Source organism: Cebus imitator, unplaced genomic scaffold (assembly GCF_001604975.1).
Source record: "Cebus imitator isolate Cc_AM_T3 unplaced genomic scaffold, Cebus_imitator-1.0 Scaffold160, whole genome shotgun sequence".
Lineage (NCBI taxonomy): Eukaryota > Metazoa > Chordata > Mammalia > Primates > Cebidae > Cebus > Cebus imitator.
In genome coordinates, this window is record NW_016107475.1 from 1,865,601 (window position 1) to 1,880,098 (window position 14,498).

General features: G+C 43.8%; 1 long non-coding RNA gene across 1 annotated transcript; it reads left to right on the forward strand.

Moving 5' to 3' along the window:
• Positions 1-8,029: 8,029 nt before the first annotated feature.
• LOC108314756 lies at positions 8,030-13,214 on the forward strand. The gene is made up of 3 exons (XR_001829644.1): positions 8,030-8,253; positions 10,672-11,979; positions 12,304-13,214. It is a non-coding gene; the product is annotated as an uncharacterized LOC108314756 (long non-coding RNA).
• Positions 13,215-14,498: the final 1,284 nt, after the last annotated feature.

The following is a 14,498-nucleotide window of genomic DNA, read 5'->3' on the forward strand; positions in this document are numbered from 1 at the left end:
CACGCACCTGTAGTCCCAGCAACTCAGGAAGCTGAGACAAGAGAATCGCTTGAACCCAGAAGGTGGAGGCTGCAGTGAGCTGAGATAGCACCACTGCACTCCAGCCTGGGCAACAGAGCAAGACTGCGTCTCAAAAAAAAAAAAGAAAAGAAAAGAAAGAAAATAGCTGGGCACAGTGGCTCATGCTTGTAATCCCAGCACTTTGGGAGGCTGAGGCAGGTGGATCACGAGGTTAGGAGATGGAGACCAGCCTGGCCAACATGGTGAAACCGCATCTCTACTAAAATTCCAAAAAAAAAATTAGCTGGGCATGGTGGTGATCGTCTGTAATCCCAGCTACTCGGGAGGCTGAGGCAGGAGAGTCGTTTGAATCTGGGAGGTGGAGGTTGCAGTGAGCCAAGATTATGCCATTGCTTTCCATCCTGGATGATAGGACCAGACTTTGTCTCAAAAAAAAAAAAAAAAAAAAAAAAAAAAAGAGAGAAGGATTGTCTGAAACGGTGACGTATATCATCTTGGGCGCTGGCATGCCCTTTCTGGAGGGGAGAGGAGCCTTTGTTCTGGGCTTCTGGAGCCTCTTAGATTCCTCATCCTGAGAGCTATTGTCTGTAGCCACCACCAGAGGTGTGTCCCGTTTGGGAACAAAAGGGGGACTCTGGCAGGCTAGCCGCTATACTGTATTTGTGGTCATTATTTTTGTTTGTTTTTTTGAGATGGAATTTCCCTCTTGTTGCCCACGCTGGAGTGCGATGGCATGATCTCTGCTGACTGCAACCTCTGCCTCCTGGGTTCAAGCGATTCTCCTGCCTCAGCCACCCGAGTAGTGGGGATTACAGGCACCCACCACCACACCCAGCTAATTTTGTATTTTTAGTAGAGACAGAGTTTCTCCATGTTGGTCAGGCTGGTCTCAAACTCTCGACCTCAGGTGATCTGCCCACCTTGGCCTCCCAAAGTGCTGGGATTACAGGCGTGAGCCACCTTGCCTGGCCTTGTGGTCATTATTTTTAAATACTGTAGCATAAGTAATGGAATATGTGTGTAAATCGATTAATCCTAATCTGCTTTTCTTTAGGGTCGATTAATTAGCGGATAACACAAACAAGTTAACTCTAGTCTGCGTCAACAACTGAGGCTTCTTTACTTGCACACAAAAGTGTTAAAAGTAATTTTTGTTTTGGCAAACTGGCAGATTTTTTTTTGTTTGGCTAGGAGTAATCTAATAGGACTAATTGCCTTGTATGAATAAAAGATAAAAATGATCAAGTCCAATAATTATGCCATCTGTGTAGGGCTGGGGGTCTAGAGCCCACTGGTGTGACATCTCCAAGGATAAGACCACTCTCCCCTTGCCCCCCACCATCTAACATAGGAAACCAGTGTTTGTGTTTGCGTCAAAAACCTGTCTCCAATATTTGTAGGCTGGAGCAAGAGTGCAAATGAAGGCCCACATAGCATATGTTTAAATGTCTAAAAGCTACAAATCCAGCCAAGAAACCTTAATATAAAACAGTCTATCCTCTTGCCTTAAAAATATATATATTCAGGGGGACCTAGAATATCAAGCTAGGATATAGAATTCTTGGACTGAGAGTTCCATCTGCTTGCCCAGTGTCTCTGTTCTCTCTCTGCTCCCAGCTCCATCCCGCATCCCATATTAAAGCCACCCCAGTCTGCATAGCCCATTCTTTATAAATGGCTGCCTGGTGGCCTAGGGATAAGCACAGCCATGAGACAGAGGATCCTCAGGACTCAGACACCCTGAAGAGGCCTCAAGTGGGTTCAGGCCCTTGGGAATCCTGGGTACCAAAGAGTTGGTCTAGAAGGTGGGGTACAGGCTTTCCACGGGTGATGAGTCACAGGCCCTGACACATTCCCTGGGCCCTGTGGAAAGAGGGTGCCTAGAAGGGCCAGAAAGAGACCCTTTAAAGGATAGAGCCTACGACAGCAATCCCCTCTTGCCTGGGTAAGAGAAAGATTGAGAGAGAGAGAGAGAGAGAGAGAGAGAGAGAGAGAGAGAGAGAGAGAGAGAAACGTTGCTTCTTAGAGAAGTTTTAAAGATTAATGTAATCTGGTATCTAACAAAGATCCCCACATTTGATGAAATGTGGTCTGAGCTGAGACTTGCATTTATGGCAACAGCTCCACTTGGTAGCAAGCTTATCAGGGTGGGGACCTACAGTCTCCACCTGTGTCCAACCACAGAAGGTGGCGATATTTTCTGTGGTGAGATCACGACTTACTGATGCAGAAGCAAGCACGGCCCAAGAGTTCTGTTTGCGCCTGTTCACCTCCATACTGGACCTTGCACATGCTGAATGATCAGTTGGGTTTAGTAAGAGCATCTATTTCTCCTTGCAAATTTGAAAATGGAGTTTTCAAGTGAGTGGTAAAAAGTCATGAATCTGATTCATAGACCCTCTCTCTCGGTCCACCACACGCCCTTCAGCAAGCACTCTCTTCCCACTGGTTTTTGAGCCTCATTTAGCCCCAGCTGGCGAGTTGAGGAAATAAGCCTAGGTGAATGTGAGCTCTGATAATCCAAGGGCTTTCAGAAAACTGCAGCAAGTCAGGAAAACCACCACGTTTTCCATAGAGGCAGCAGGGAATGGGAGGAGGATGGGTCTGAGTTTCTAGACTCAACTTTGCAGAGACTTTACCAGTTAATTTGTACAAATCTCTTTCTTCTTTCTCTGTTTCTCTGTCTAAAATGATGAGTGTGAATTAAATGGCCAAAGTCCCTTCTAGTGCCAAAATTCTTCGGTTATGTGACTCTCATTGGCAACAGTGCCTTTTAATGTAAGCAAATGTAAAATTATCTCTTCCCCCTTCAGCACAAATGGACTTCATTCTCAAGGTACAACGGGGAGCCTGTATCCTGGAGGGCCCTAAGAAAGGAGCCAAGTCCATTTGCTGTGAGGTGACTGGTACATGAGTCTTTCTACGAATCTCTGTGTGGCTGGTCCAGACCACCTGATCAGCCGGGCAGGGCTTCTGTAGGAGCAGAATAATTTTCTTTCCCCTCACATTAGTTTAAGTGAGCACTCACTTTTGTGTTTGCGTGTCAGTTGATAATCAGTGGGATCACGTGGTTTATAGCTGGATTGATATCATTAAATCTGGAACTCTTTTCCTCTGGCCTCAATAACCCAATGACTTGTATGCTGAAAAGTGATTAAGAGGTCAAAGAAAACACAGTGAGAGGGAAGTTGCTAGAGCAAGCTTTCCCCAGTTGTAATGTTCTTTCAGATGTCCAGGCTATCCCCTGCTCTTAGAGGTTGTTCCAGATCTTAGATAGTCGCTATGCCCAGAGGTAAATACAGCTGGGGCAGCAGCCAGAGGGAATGATCCTCCAGCTACCTGCTGCTGTCCTTAAGTATGGCTGTTGTGAGATGCACAAGTTTGTGGGGGAGACTGAGTGCCTAAATCGCAGGAAGAAAGATAAAATTCCTCAGCCTTGTGGATGTCCTAAATATGGGAAAGTTGCAAACTCCCTAGAGACTTGTTGAATGGCTTTGACAAAAATGCTGATGATAGGGACAATGAAATCCAGGCCGAGGTGGTCTCAGATGGAGATGAGGAACTTGTTGGGAATTGGAGCAAAGGTGACTTTTGTTATGTTTTAGCAAAGAAACTGGTGGCATTTTCCCATACTTTCCTGTCTTCTTCTCCAAACTGTGCCAACCTCTGCCTGTTACTCAGTTCCAAAGTCACTTCCATATTTTTGGGTACTTTTTCAGCAGCTCCCCACTCTATTGGTACCAAATTACTGTATTAGTCCATTGTCATGCTGCAGATAAAGACATACCTGAGACCAGGAAATTTACAAAAGAAAGAGGCTTAATGGACTTACACTTCCATATGGCTGGGGAGGCCTCACAATCATGGCAGAAGGCAAGGAGGGGCAAGTCATGTCTTACATGGATGGCAGCAGGCAAAGAGAGAGAGCTTGTGCAGGGGAACTCCTCTTTATAAATCCATAAGATCCTGTGAGACTTATTCACTATCACGAGAACAACATAGGAAAGACTTGTCCCCATGATTCAATTATCTCCAACTGGGTCCCTCCCATAACATGTGGGAATTCAAGATGAGAGGTGGGGGCATGGCCAAACCACATCAAGGACTGATAGATAGAAATGGGGGGGTGGAGGACTAAAACCAGCCCAATTGTCACATAAAACTGATGTTTCTGGTTTCTTTGAATAAACATAGAAATTGATTCTCCCAGTCTTAAAACTTGAGAAAGTTACATTTGTCTTATCTGAGTTCCTTTCTCAGGAAACCAACCATCAGACCTCCCAGATAGTAGCAAAGAACTAAAACATACCAGATCATGGCATCTGGACAGTGAGGCACCAGATCCCCTCATCCATCATGACTGCCTAACTGGCCACCTGCTTCCTGTTGACTCTTCCTTACCCCTCTTGAATTCCTATTTTCCCACACATGGCTTCATTTCTTCCCTGCTATAGAAACTCTTAATTTTAGTCAGTCAGGGAAATGGATTTGAGACTGATCTCCCATCTCCTGGGATGTAGCACCTCAATTAAAGCCTTCTTCCAAGGCTCAGTACTCATTGTCTCAGTGATTGTCTTTCTGTGTGGCAAGCAGCAAGACTTAGACTGAACCTCTGGCATTTTGGTAACAGTTACATGGGTATATTATGTGATGATGAGGTTTAGGGTATTGATCCCATTACCCAGGTAGTGAGCATAGTACCCAATAGTTAGTTTTTCAACCCTTGAGGCCTCCCTCCCTTTTCCCACGAGTAGTCCTCCGTGTCTATTTTTGCCATCTTTGTGTCCATGAGTACCCAACGTTTACTTCCCACTTATAAGTGAGGATGTCGGTATTTGGTTTTCTATTCCTGCATTCATTTGCTTAGGATAACTGACTCCAGCTGCATCCATGTTGCTGTAAGGGACATAATGTCATTATTTTTTATGGTTGTGAAAATATCACTTAAAATTTATAAAGGAAAGAAATGGGCTGGGTGCAGTGGCTCACACCTGTAATCCCAACACTTTGGAAGCCCAAGGCAGGAGGATTGCTTCAGCCCAAATATTTGAGACCAGCCTGGGCAACATAGTGAGATCCCACCTCTAAAATAAATAAATAAATAAAGACTCCTTACTCTATCATGACAATTTAAATTAGCTAGGTCATCTTACAGTAAACATGGACTATTTTAAGAGTCATCTTGTATAACATTACTCACTAACAGTTGATGCAGTTGGAGAATATTTAGCTGAAAGACTTAAAGGTGACTTATTCCTGGCTACTCAAAGTGTGGTTCATGGATCAACAACACTGGCATCATCTGAGAGCTTGATAAATTATAGACTCTCAGTTCCTACTTAGACCTGACGAATCAAACTCTGCATCCTAACCAAATTCCCCAGGTGATCAGTATGCACATTGAAATTTGAAAAGAAAATTGGCCACCTATCAGAATGACCTGATATACTTTAAAATCTGGTTACCTAGGCTCCATTCCCAAAGTCTGTTTCAACAAGTTTGGAGCAGAGCCGAGTGAACTATGTATTTTTTAAAAATACTCCCCAAAACAGTCAAGTTTGGGAACCATCACTCTAGTCCATCTGCTCTATTCTGCTGATGAAGACAATGAGGCACAGAATGGTGAAATGATCTCATCAAATTAACAGCAGATTAAAATCCAGGCCGGGCCCTGGAACCTAGGAGTTTGAGACCAGCCTAAGCAGCATGGCAAGACTCCTGTCTCTATTAAAAAAAAAAAAAAAGCCAGTCATGTTGGTGCACACCTGTAGTTCCAGCTACTTGGGAGGCTGAGGTGGGAAGATTGCTTTGAGCCCAGGATGTTGAGGCTGCACTGAGCCGTGTTCGTGTCACTGCACTCTAGCCTGGGCGACAGAGCAAGACCATCTTTAATAATAATAATAAAATATTATAAAATACAGATCCCCTGACTACTAGACCAATTACCCTACACACACACCCACAATTATCTTATTATATACAATTGAAAAGACTGTGCTTATGGAATTTGTTCCAAGAAACAGAAGGAATTTTGCTTGACACAAAAATGAAGCTTGGCAGCAATATGAAGAAATGTGAGGACTTGAGACTAGTTCTCAAGAAGCTTACATTTAATGGGGCAAAGAAGATGCTGGGCAACCCAATAAATAAAAACAAATTTAAGGAGAGGAACTCATGAATGCATTTGACACCCCACACTTGTCTGTGTTGGAAGTTTCCTTCGCCACAATCCCACAGAATTTTGTTTCTGTTTCCTCTCTGGACTACTTCCAGCCTCCCCATCAAAATTCGTTGTGTTGAGCTTTGTGCCTGGCCCCTGAGCAACAGAGTGCCAAACTCTTTCTTTAAGACCTTTGTCATCAGCCTGTCAGTGCTTTGCACATAGCAGGAACTTGTCAAGAGCATTTGAGGAATGGAATCCCAGGGAGAGGATGGAGTGGTATTCACATAGTCATGTGATCAATTACTTATCGCCCAATATGCGTGCTATGGACTTAATATTTGCGCCCTTACCCCAGAATTTATATGTTGAAGTCTTAATCCCCAATGTGATAATATTTGCTGTTGGGGCCTTTGGGAGGCACTTAGGTTTAGATTAGGTCACGAGAGGTGGGGCCCATAGGATGGGATTCGCGCCCTTGTAAGAAGAAGAGACCAGAGCCCTATCTCTCCGCCACGTGAGGGCCCTGTAAGAAGGCAGCTCTCTTCAAACCGGCAAGAGGGCCCTCACCAGACAATGAATCTACTGGCACCTTGCTCTTACGCTTCTCACCCTCCAGAATAGTGAGAAATAAATGTTTGTTGTTGAAGCTACCCAGTCAGTAGTATTTTGATATAGCAGTCCAAACAGACTAAGATGATATGCATTACACTGAACTAAGTGGTGAGTAGAATTCCAAGTTTATAAAACTCAGTCCCACCCTAAGGATACTATTTTTTTTTAAGAGATAGGGTCTTGCTATGTTGCCCAGACTTGTCTCAAATTCCTGGACTCAAATGATCCACCCGTCTCAGTTTCCCAAAGTGCTGAGATTATAGGCGTGAGCCACTGCTCCCAGCCCCTAAGAATACTTATAATCTAGTAGGCAGATGATTCATGGTCTCTTAAAAATATATTCAAGATTACAAGACAATATTTAACAAGAGCCATTTGAAGGATATAGACCCAAGCAAGTTTCCCAACCTATAAAACCCTTCTTATAACAGATAATTTCAAATGGTCTCTTAATTTTTCTGAACTGGAATTCATGAATAATATAGCTAACTTACACATGGACAATATAACTTGCTCAAAATCAGTGTAATAAATTCCTTGACTGATATAAAGAATAAAATAAAAGCAATTTATTACAAAATAATGTGTTTTCATATATAAATGATCAGGCATGCTTATACCAAAAGCCATAATGAAGTAGTCAGATAAAAAACTGCTGTTATTGGGACAGCTACAAATGCAAACTAATATAGACATTGTCCCGGGGATTACACTGGGAGCAGCGTGACGGTGGATAATGTGTGTTTCCAAAGCAGTGACTAAAGGTAAAGTTCTGAACAAAACAAAGAATGGGTTTCCTTGAATTTTCACAGAAGTTGAGTTCCTAGAAAATTGGGTGTGTATTAAAACTGTGCAAACAATACTTTGGGTATAAAAAGGGCCAAGTGCAGTGGCTCATGCCTGTAATCCCAGCCCTTTGGGAGGCCGAGATGGGCAGATCACTTGAGGTCAGGAGTTTGAGACCAGCCTGGCCAACATGGTGAAACTCCATCTCTACTAAAAATACAAAAATTAGCCAGGTGTGGTGGCAGGCACCTGTGATCTCAGCTACTAGGGAGGTTGAGGCAGGTGAATCACTTGAACTGGGGAGGTGGAAGTTGCAATGAGTTGAGATCATGCCACTGCATTCCAGCCTGGGCGACAGAGCAGACTCCATCTCAAAACAAACAAACAGCAAAAAACAGCAATTAGTTTCCAGGCTCAAATAATTAAAAATAGGTTTCCCCCTACCAGACTCCCTGCCAGCTCTTTGGAAAGTTGTGTGACCTATGAACCAATTCTTCTCTACATGAGACTGTACTGTACATCACAGTCTGTCCAGCATTGACCCCATTCATGGATGCCAGTAGTGCTTCTGTGCAGCACTCAACATTGTGACAGCCAAAAACATCCCCTCTACATTTCCAAAGCCCCTGTCGGGGTAGCAGGACTCCCACTGAGGGACCCTAGTAGAGATGGTAAGTGGAGGCAGAGCAGCGCCTCTCACACTTCCATGTGTCCTTGAGTCCCTCCACGGATCTTGCTAAAATGCACATTCAGGATGTCTGGGGTGGAGCCTGAGACTCTGCATTTCTACCAGCTGTTCTCAGACCCAGGCTGTCGAGATCAGAGGAAGAAGAAATCATCTTGGGTTCAGGTAGCAAAGGCTTCACAGTAAAGAAGGGAACATAAGCAAGGTTTTGAAGAATACATGGAGGTGGAGCTGATGATCCCATGAGGTGCAGGCTGCTAGGAGGCAGACACACTGGACCAGCAGAGAGGGATCCGTAGCAAACTGTGCCTAAAGCGAGCAAACAGCCTTGAGCCAACAGCAACAGCGCTGCTGGGCACGTAGGGTAAAAATAACAACTCCCTACTGGGGTCGAGTCTGCCAGACCCTGGCGAAGTTCATTTCTTTCAATAAATCCAGCAGCTTCCCCTTTGATAAATACTGTCAAGGCTGGAACATGTGATGCTAACAAAATATGGTTTTAATTTGGGGCCCACTGCGCTCATGGTTAAATACTGCGTGTGTGTATACACAAGCAGACTCACAGTGAGCCAAGTTAATGTGCCTGGGCTGAGAATGGATAAACCCATGAGGATTCAGTTATACAGATTTTGCTGCTCTGAAAAGCAACCTAATCACCACCATCAATTCTAATGCTCTAAGACCTCTTAGGAACATGAAAGCTTTTAAAGTTCAGCCATTTGTGCATTTGCATCCAGCGCAGACGCAGGGGCACATTTGTTTTTCTGATATTTTATGCCTACTTTACTGTCATATGTTGTCTGACATTCGGAAGATAACATGCTGTTTTAATCAACAGCTCAACGCTGCATTAAAACTTGATGGTCCATAGCTTTGCAGCAAAGGGAGGTGAGCGGGGAGGAAATGAGAATCAGAGTTTAGCAACAGACCGAGGCTTGTTCTGGTGGGATTCATTCCTGGGAATACAGAAACTCTTGGAGATTTTGTTAGTCTGCATGTGTCAGTTTTAGAACAGCCCAGGGAAAGAAGGAAACTGGCTAAACAAGTTTCAGTCTGGCCTCTGCGGTGGACACGGCTGGTAACTGGACCTCCAGGCCGTCGTGAATAATGAAGTCTGCTTCTTCAAGAGAGCAGGTCACAGCAACTGCACTGAGGCATTTGCCGATTGCCCAGCAAACCAAAGATATAGCACCTGGCCAGTAATCTTACAGGGGAAACAAACAGACCTGGGAATGCAGGGAGCAGCAGGTGTCCTCAGGGCAGTAGGAGGGCAGAGAAAGTGAAGAAACCAGGTGGGCAGTGGGAGTGGGAACCTACCCGAATGCCCCCAGCGCAAGATGCAGAACAGTTGGCACTTCCAGAGACCGGCTCCTCAGGAAAGTGAAACTCAGGGAAGGGAGCTGGTCATTTCATGAAACAAGCAAGGATTGGAATAATTTCCTGAAAGGACTAGGGGTTTATTACGTGGGGAATACCCGCAGGAAGGGAGCTGCAGGAATTCTTCGTTCTGGTAGGCACCTGCCCTGTTGCATTTTGAAACTGGTTAAAAATGTATTTCTATTTTATTATTATTTACTCACAGGGACAGAAAAAGCCTGAGATCCTGTGAGCAGCACCTTCCCAGTTAGTCACTGGTCAGCTAGAGACCATCTAAGGTAGAAAAGCTGGATGGGAATCCTTAAATGTTGGCTCCTCGTGCTTATTTTTTGTGGCAAAAGTGAAGCCTGTTTATTGTAGAAAATGTAAGTCACTAAAAAGTGCAGACACTGTTTAAAAATCAGGGAGAGTCCTCCTGATTATGAAGGGAAGTCCTTCTCTAGGCTACTTAAAACTTCAAGTTAGAAGGTGCTTAGCAGCAACCAATGAGGATTGAGTGAATTCGGGATTCCCAAGGTATTTTCCGGTGGTCTCTGGGGTCCACTATGTTTTCTCTGGTGTTCTGAAAGGAGAGAAAAGGCAATTCTCCCTACCCTAAAATCTGTTAGTTGGTTTGGAGCCATGGGCGATGCTGGTCAGATGCTGCCTGAGCCAAGTGAACATTCAGGGCATGGCTGCACTTGGCACTGGCTGCTTTTTTCCTTGGATTGCTTCCTCACTAATGGAAGGGATTGAGAGGAGGGCCTGGCAATTTTATCTGGAAAAATAATTCAGATTTCTAATAGTATAGAGATTATGTACCAGTAGAAAGGGCAGGGTAAAGGAGGATTTGTTCCTGCGTATTCATTACGGTGTTGAAATACTCTGGGGACAAGAGGTCAGTGGGCGTTGAACCCAAATCAAATTTAGCAAGTGGAATAAGCCTCTAATTGGAGGCCTGGATTCCATATTAAAAGCTATTCTCCACCTGATGCCTTTTAAAGATACCGCTGCGGTATGTAAATTTCATGGATTTCACTCATTGCAGGTCCCCAAGCATGCTAACCATGAAGCAGTGATACAGCACAGCACCTGCTTCCAGCAGCCCCGAGCCAAGGGGCAAAATGGAAAGAGTCAGCATTTCTCTTTTAGGTTCTCTGCCTCTCTGATGTGTAAGCTTTTAACCCCCACTATGCACCTTCATTCCATTCGCTTCCAGTATCCATTTTAGTGAGCTTCTGTTGTTTCTGCCCCAGAATATCTCTAACAAAGAACCAAGAGAGGTATCAGGAGAACTTCTCCCCCTTGCCTCTCAGTCCTTGGGGATCTGATGAAATGACACTTCTTGGACTATGGAGTGGAGCAAGTGAGTCACACCTGGGCCAATCATTTTATTGTATTTCATGACCACATGGCCAATTCAGGGATGGGAACATGACCAGGTGGAACCTATGAGAGGCATTGAGATCTTTCCAGGTGCTTCCAGGAAACAGGGTCTTGCTTTCCCCTCTGTATTGTACACCTGAGGTGTGTGGCTGAAGCTGCTACCATCCCCTTGTGACCACAGGAAGCTGGGATTAATTCCAACAATGCGATTGGCAGATCTGAAAGCTCAGAACAAAAAGACAAAAAACCTGTGTTTCAATAACACTATAAATGAGCCCTAAATCCAGCTATGCCGGGAGCCAGTCTTACCATGGAGTTTTAACCTAAGCTGGTCGATAAATTACCTTTTTGCTTAAGGCAAAGTTGTGGCAGATTTTCTGCCACTTCCAAGGAGAAGACAGATACACCCAAGAAGCTCCTGTTCTTTCTCATTAACCCGTGTTAAAACCCATTTTCAGGAAAGGATTGCCCATTCTAAATTCTGAATAATGATAATGCGTCAAAGTATGACTCCTTCAAGACAGCTTTCAGCGTTCAGGATTTGTCCAGCAAATATTTAGCCCCTTCTGATGCAAATAGACATGGCAGTGTATGCTAGGAGCAGAGTGTAGCCAAGCTTTCCCGTCAAACTCAGTATTTCATTGCCTAATTTTGGCCATTCAGATAAGTTCCAACTTCTAAGAATGGCAGAGTAAATTGTATCTAACTAACCCTTCTGCCAAAGACAATGGTCCATTCTGGACCCAAACACAGTAATAACAACAAAACCTCTTTGAAGGTTGAAACTGGCCAACGTGGTTTGGTTCTGCAGACAAAAACTGAGGGAGACATGAGCCTCGAAAAAAGGAAATCATATGGAGTGAGAAACACATTTGTCAGGTTTTCCTTTGAGAGCACTGTCCATTTTCTGCAGTGGACAGAGGCAGAGCTCAGCAGAAAGTGACAGTCCTACTGAGCTAAAAAGTCAGAGGTTAAACGGCTGGGCGCAGTGGCTCACGCCTATAATCCCAGCACTTTGGGAGGCTGAGGCAGGCAGATCATCTGAGGTCAGGAGTCTGAGACCAGCTTGGCCAACATGGTGAAACCCTGTCTCTACTGAAAATACAAAAATTAGCTGGGGGTGGTGGCAGGCACCTGTAATCCCAGCTAGTTGGGAGGCTGAGGCAGGAGAATTGCTTGAACCTAGGAGGTGGAGGTTGCAGTGAGCCAAGATCGCCTCATTGTACTGTAGCCTGGGAGACAAGAGCAAAACTCTGTCTCAAAGGAATGAAAAAAAAGTCTCAAAAAGTCAGAGGTTAGAATTTGGGGCTTCCACAGTAGCGGGAGATTGGGAAAAAGGGAGTCTCACAAAGGAGGGAGTCTTAGATGGGGAGTTCCCAAATCTGTGTACAAACTTCTCTGACTCCTAAACTGTGCATCAGGATGAGGTTCAAGGAGCTGAGGGACAAATAACAGCTAGAAGGCTAGAAAGAGGGGTTGTCTTGTGTTGAGAAGATGACGCTAAGGGTTTAGTTCTCACCAGGTTAGAGGGGTCTGGAGAACACCTAAGGCTTTCCACTGAGACCACAGAAGGAGTAATGATTATGCCCCAGGACTAAAGTCTATGACCTAAGAATAAAGGCAAAACCAAAATAGGCCCATTCTGACAAAGCCTAAAACCAACTCTTCATAGCCAGATTATGCAATATAATAACCTCTGGGCACACATGGCATTTCAAATTTAATTAAAACTAAGTAAAATTTAAAATGTAGCTCCTCAGTCACACTAGTCACATGTCAAATGGTCATAGACAAATGTGGTTAATGGCCATTATATTGGACTGCACAGATTATAGAATATTTTTATCATTATGGAAGTTCTATTGAATGGCATTGCTCCATAGGATTAAGAAACTATACTAGTAATTTAACTATTTGCTAGAACAAATGTCAAATTTCTTCTAAGGAAGAGGGCAGACTCCAAATTCTTTTTAATATCATTGAAAATGCTCAGCATACGATTTTAAAAAGCACTAATTGTTTAAAGAATCAGGAAAATGTAAGCTACAGTGAAGAGAAACAATAGGCAATAAACACAGACTCACAAGTGACCCAGATGTTAGAATTTAAAAAGACTTAACAACTATGAAAAATAAAGAGTCTTAGGAAAATATATCTGTAGTAGGTGAAGAAATGGAAAATTTCAAGAGAAATGTGGAAACTTTATAAAAAGAACCAAATGGAAATCCTGAAGCTGAAAGATACAATATCTGACATTGAAAACTCATTAGATTGGAATTAACTGCATAATGAATGTAATATAAGAAAGCACCAGAGAGGTCAGACATGGTGGCTTCAGCCTGTAATCCCAGCACTTTGGAAGGCCGAGGTAGGCAGATCACTTGAGGTCAGGAGTTTGAGACCAGCCTAGCCAACATAGTGAAACCGTGTCTCTACTAAAAATACAAAAATTAGCCAGGCATGGTGGCAGACACCTGTAATCCCAGTTACTCCGGAGGCTGAGGCAAGAGAATTGCTTGAGCCAGGGAGGTGAAGTTCAAGTGAGCCGAGACCATGCCACTGCATTCCAGCTTGGGTGATAGAGCAAGTCTCTTTCTCTAAATAATAATAATAAGAAGAAATAAGAAATCATCAGATAACTCGAAGACAGGTCAATGGATACTATTTAATCAGAGAGGGAAAAAAAGATTAGAATAAAGAGAACAGGGCCTAAAAATCCTGTGGGATAATATCAAGCAGTCTAACATATATGTATTTAGAGTTCCAGAAAGAAAGAAGAAAGAGAGTTAAGTAGAAAAAGTATCTGAAGAAATATTGGCCGGAAAGCAAGGCAGAGTGGCCCACACCTATAATCTTAGTACTTTGGAAAGCCAATATGGAAGGATTGCTTGAGCCCAGGAGTTTGAGACCAGCCTGGGCAACATAGTGAGACCCAGTCTCTACAAAAAAAATTTAAAAATTAGCCAGGCATGGTGGTGCATACTTGCAGTCCTACCTACTCAGGAGACTGAGGCAGGAGGATCACCTGAGTCCAGGCGGTCAAGGCTGCAGTGAGCTGTGATTGTATCACTGCACTCCAGCCTGGGTGACAGAGTGGGACACCGTCTCAAAAAAAAAGAAAGAAATATTGGCTGGAAAATCTTCCAATTTGATCAAAAACAGTAATCTCAGCAAACTCTAAATAGGATTATTTCAGCCATTTAGATGTCTCCGATCCACCTACTCACTGACAAGATATGGGGTAACATGTGGACCAAGAACTTCTGCAAGGTTAATAGGGTCTGGGATGAGGTTACAGATATTCAGAGGCAGTGCTGACACTGAAAGAATTCCAGAGGTTTCTTCTAAGATCTTGCTGGCTCCAGAAAACAAGTCTAGAGTACACTTTTCCTCCTGAAGGATCTGACAGTCCTCCTTCAAACTGCCCTGAGACAGGCCCCACAACATTTTGAAAGTATTAGGTTGATTTGACTTTAACTTCAATTCTAC